This window comes from Ovis canadensis, chromosome 15, assembly GCF_042477335.2.
Source record: "Ovis canadensis isolate MfBH-ARS-UI-01 breed Bighorn chromosome 15, ARS-UI_OviCan_v2, whole genome shotgun sequence".
NCBI classification, from domain to species: domain Eukaryota; kingdom Metazoa; phylum Chordata; class Mammalia; order Artiodactyla; family Bovidae; genus Ovis; species Ovis canadensis.
In genome coordinates this window covers 87,212,541-87,218,540 of record NC_091259.1, presented here as the reverse complement: position 1 = coordinate 87,218,540, position 6,000 = coordinate 87,212,541, and positions in this window count along the sequence as shown.

Here is a 6,000-nt window from a genome sequence, read left to right as displayed (position 1 = left end):
AAAATGAATGTGCTTCAATAATATAGAGTTGAATGGGACTCTTTAAGCATCAAAGCAAGTTAAATGACAACATGCTCCTGCTGCTGCTATGTCCTTCAGTTGTGTCCAACTCTGTGCAACCCCATAGATGGCAGCCCACCAGGCTCCCCCATCCCTGGGACTCTCCAGGCAAGAACACTGGAGTGGGGTGCCATTTCCTTCTCCAATGCATGAAAATGAAAAGTGAAAGTGAAGTCACTCAGTCGTGTCCGACTCTTCATGACCCATGGACAGCAGCCTACCAGGCTCCTCTGTCAGATTTTCCATTCAAGAGTACTGGAGTGGGGTGCCATCACCTTCTCTGAATGATAGCATGAGTGCACATTAAAAGGTATACTATATTTACATTATATGGCTGTATTTCTTTTTTTTTTTTTAGTTTTTTATTTTTTTAAATTTTAAAATCTTTAATTCTTACATGCATTCCCAAACATGAACCCCCCTCCCACCTCCCTCCCCAGAACATCTTTCTGGGTCATCCCCATGCACCAGCCCCAAGCATGCTGCATCCTGCGTCAGACATAGACTGGCGATTCAATTCACATGATAGTATACATGTTAGAATGTCATTCTCCCAAATCATCCCACCCTCTCCCTCTCCCTCTGAGTCCAAAAGTCCGTTGTACACATCTGTGTCTCTTTCCCTGTCTTGCACACAGGGTCGTCATTGCCATCTTCCTAAATTCCATATATATGTGTTAGTATACTGTATTGGTGTTTTTCTTTCTGGCTTACTTCACTCTGTATAATCGGCTCCAGTTTCATCCATCTCATCAGAACTGATTCAAATGAATTCTTTTTAATGGCTGAGTAATACTCCATTGTGTATATGTACCACTGCTTTCTTATCCATTCATCTGCTGATGGACATCTAGGTTGTTTCCATGTCCTGGCTATTATAAACAGTGCTGCGATGAACATTGGGGTACATGTGTCTCTTTCAATTCTGGTTTCCTCGGTGTGTATGCCCAGCAGTGGCATTGCTGGGTCATAAGGTAGTTCTATTTGCAATTTTTTAAGGAATCTCCACACTGTTCTCCATAGTGGCTGTACTAGTTTGCATTCCCACCAACAGTGTAGGAGGGTTCCCTTTTCTCCACACCCTCTCCAGCATTTATTGCTTGCAGATTTTTGGATGGCAGCCATTCTGACTGGTGTGAAGTGGTACCTCATTGTGGTTTTGATTTGCATTTCTCTAATAATGAGTGAGGTTGAGCATCTTTTCATGTGTTTGTTAGCCATCCGTATTTCTTTTTAAGAGCATATAGCAGCTCTCATAGAGAAGGTGCCTGTATGAGGAAGGAGAACTGGAGTGAGGATGGGAAATGAGGATTGAAGAGGATTATAGGATACAGAATTAGGGTGTGATTAACTCAATGTAGTCCCTTAAAAAATTAGTTACACACATATTCATAATTTGTATTCCTTCTGAGTCTTTAGAACCACTCTAGGACATGTTTAAAGAATTTTGTCTTTATCCTCAGACATAAAATTTGGGCAGAAGCCATGGTGGAAAATACTGAATATTGAAGTAATTTATGGGTGATTGTCTGGCTAATCAAGGCTATGGTTTTTCCTGTGGTCATGTATGGATGTGAGAGTTGGACTGTGAAGAAGGCTGAGCGCCGAAGAATTGATGCTTTTGAACTGTGGTGTTGAAGAAGCCTCTTGAGAGTCCCTTGGACTGCAAGGAGATCCAACCAGTCCATTCTGAAGGAGATCAGCCCTGGGATTTCTTTGGAAGGAATGATGCTAAAGTTGAAACTCTAGTACTTTGGCCACCTCCTGAGAAGAGTTGACTCATTGGAAAAGACTTTGATGCTGGGAGGGACTAGGGGCAGGAGGAGAAGGGGACGACAGAGGATGAGATGGCTGGATGGCATCACAGACTCAGTGGACGTGAGTCTGAGTGAACTCTGGGAGTTGGTGATGAAGAGGGAGGCCTGGCGTGCTGTGATTCATGGGGTCGCAGAGTCGGACACGACTGAGCGACTGAACTGAACTGAACTGAAAGGACTTATCCAATAAATGATAAACTGAAATCCAGATATTTGAGTGAGTGCAATAAAGTTAACAATAAAAAAGCATGTGAATTGCATCTAAAAGAGTGTTTCCTCAATAGGGAAATCAAAAATAATTAACCAAGACTATAGAGGCTTCATTTTGTGTTCTTAGATGCTTTGGGAATAATCAAGAAATTGCATTCAGATTTCTAGGGAACTGTCTCAAAGGGGAAGGACATTCATAAATTCTTCTGACTTCAATCAGACTACTAACCACATGGCCAAACAAGAAGGCATTCCTTGTTTTTGGTGAGTGGATGGCTGATTACTAGATTAGCTCCAGTGACAACTGTTGATTTATATCTTCAGTTTAAAATTATAGATGAATTTAGTCACTGATGCCAGACCCAATACATTAGTCCATGAATATTAATACTCTCTTGTCATAACTGATTTGTGGAGAAATTTACAGAGTAAACTCAGTTATTGTATTATTTGCAAATAGTAAATAATCTTTTTTTCTATTTGTTATTAACTCTATACTGGTATTCTAAAACCATAAACATTCTGAAGGGAGTGTAGGTATTTCTTGAAACCTCCACGTAAAATGCTGTTAATGCAAAGATGCTGATTGCAGACTGGAGTTTCTGATACTAAAGAACCGTTTATGCCTCAGATGGTAAGTTTCTGCCAGAACTTTCACTTATACAGCAACACGATATTATTATCATTATCATGGCTCCATGGAGTTTTATTTGTGCTATATATATATATATATATATATATATATATATATATGGTGCCTCTTTCTGTTAATATATAAGAGACAGTGTTGGTCAGAGTGTAAATTTCAAAGGAAGACTCTGAATCAAGGAGCTGAACTTTTAAATGTTTACTCATAGAGGATTTTAGGAAGCAAAAATGAGGGATAAGTGTTATGGTCGTCTTGACAGACCAGAACCTGGGGACAGGAGTTGATGAAAAGAAGGTGATGAAAAGAAGGCCATGGGAGACCCAAGTGTTTGGTGGAACAAGGGTGCTTTAATCATGGCGGCATGTGCTTATATATTGTTATACAAGGAAGCTTTAGGCAGAAAAATAAAGTTGAGCAAAAACATTGAAACCAAGTGCATAACCACAGTAACTAGGGGAATAACAATCATCACAGGGCCATAAGACAATCCATGTATTGGAAATAGGAACATGACTAAGTAGTTCTACCGAAAAGTAAAAATTTACTGAAAGGAATCCACGTGTGTGTTCCATCTCATGACCTCAGCCCTGAGAGATGTGTGCAGCTCTGCTCATTCCTGTTTTCCAGGAACTGACAAGAAACAGAAGGCCCTTGAGAAACAGAAAACAACATACAGGCTTCCTTAAAGTTAAACATTCCCTGGTAGGCAAGGAACGTGAGACTCCCCTGACTAGGGAGAAAGCTAACAAAGTAGGGAATAAAGAGAAACTACTGCTGCATGCACCTGAATTCCAATTACTTAAGACAGTTTCAGTCCAGTCCAGTCCAGTCGCTCAGTCGTGTCCGACTCTTTGCGACCCCGTGAGTCACAGCACACCAGGCCTCCCTGTCCATCACCAACTCCCGGAGTTCACTCAGACTCACACCCATCAAGTCGGTGATGCCATCCAGCCATCTCATCCTCTGTTGTCCCCTTCTCCTCCTGCCCCCAATCCCTCCCAGCATCAGAGTCTTTTCCAATGAGTCAACTCTTTGCATGAGGTGGCCGAAGTATGTGAGTTTCAGCTTTAGCATCATTCCTTCCAAAGAATGCCCGGGGCTGATCTCCTTTAGAATGAACTGGTTGGATCTCCTTGCAGTCCAAGGGACTCTCAAGAGTCTTCTCCAACACCACAGTTCAAAAGTATCAATTCTTCGGTGCTCAGCTTTCTTCACAGTCCAACTCTCACATCCATACATGCACTGGAAAAACCATAGCCTTGTCTAGATGAACCTTTGTTGGCAAAGTAATGTCTCTGCTTTTCAATATACTATCTAGGTTGGTCATACCTTTAGCTTCCTGCATAAAAGAGGGCTAGAAAAGCTTGTGTTTTTTATCCATTGAGTCCTGTCACTTATTAGTTAATATTTCTCTTAATACATTAGATCTCAGGCCCTTACAAACTGCTGCAGGTGGTGTCCAAACAAGATCCCTTTGCCCTCAGGAAATGAAGTCAAATACTAGAGATGGAAAGCAACCAGCATGTCAGAAAACAATCATCTTGGCTTGTAGGTCAAATCAGAAAGAAAAAGAGAGTGTCAGTCAAGCAATCATGTTTGACTCTTTGCGACCCCATGGATTATAACTCCCCAGGCTCCTCTCTCCACAGAATTCTCCAGGTATGAATCCTGGAGTGCCCTGCCATTCCCTTCTCCAGGGCATCTCCCCATACAGGGATCGACCCAGGGTCTCCCACATTGCAGGCAGATTCTTTACGGTCTGAGCCAGCAGAGAAGCCCAGGTCAATTCAGAGGTGACCTCAAACACAGAGCGTGAGAGACAGCCATGCCTGCTCAGTGATATTTGCAGGAGTAAGTTGATGGAAAAGGCAAAATAACACAGAATAAACTTTCAAAAACATTTTCTGAGAAGCTGCCATTGGTTCCTCTTTCACTCCTTCTCCGGGTCATTCTTCATCAATATTATGTTGAGTAATCACATTGACATCTCTATAATTTGCCTTCAGAGTCACAGTTCCTTCACCAGCCCCCACCGTACCCACAGGCAGAAGGACCTTGAGATCCCAAAAAGGCCAACCTCCTCTGCTCTTTGTCTTTAGAGGCATTCAGGAAAAACCAGCTTCTATACAGAGATGAAGCTGTTAATTTATTCTTTCCTGTTTGCAGGTATTCTCTCCTCACACAGATGTCAGTAAATTCTGCTAACACGAGTGTGTGGGCTACATTGACCTGGCCATTTCAAACTCATGTAACAGGAAGGAGACTTTTGCTCTTCCCTGGTTTCCAAAATAGACTTTTTGACTCTGGGTACTACGTCCTCCACACCACCATAATAGGATGACTTTGACCCTATCACCTTTGTATCAAGTTTAATTTTATACAGATAATGAGGCTGAAGGCTTGGAAGCATTATATATATATAGTGGAGCAAAACTGAGTCTAAAATCAATACCAATAAGAGTCAAGAAACATCACTCCTTGGAAGATTTATTAATCTAGTGCATGCTTTATAGTTTCAGTATTTGTGAATTTGCCACACCTTAAACACTTCATAATCTAGCCTAGGGTATTGCCTTTTCACTCTCATTAATCTAAATGCCTTAAGAGAAGCTTTCTTCTTGATCTCTTGTGTTTTGTGTTACAAACTGCACACATCAAAATTGAATAGGAAGAATTGTTTTTTGAAGGATGAGAAGAAGAGGGCAGAAGATCTCCCTACACCTCTTCACAGCTCCCAGGTATATAGCACAAGTAAAAAAACTGTTACCCAGCTCATCGAATTTCTGCACGTTTGAGAATCTAACATCATGGGATATCATTATAATGAAGTGGTACAGTTTTAAATAATCTTCATGAATTATAAAAAGCCATATAATAGTGGTCTAGCGATCAACACTGAATCCCACATTTGGTGAGTATAATACTGGATATCTTAAGTTAGAAAATTTTGGTGTTTCTTAAGGAGGATTTGCCAAATTCCAAAGATGTAATTGGAAAAGATTTAGACTGATTTTATGCCCTAACTAATGCTACATAATTGCAGAGTTAGTGCTCCCTGATTGAGAAAATATGGTGTATTTTACAAAATAAGGAAAGGGAAGATAAGGACTTTGGGCCTTATTAGCTGTATTGAATGAGAAAGTATTGTTGTCCTTTTATACTTTTAAATTAGTGTGTAAATATTTCTGCCGATGTTAACTCACCTAAAGACTTCTGACCCTGACCTACTTTAAGACCCATTCAAGATTCTTCTTTTTTATCCTC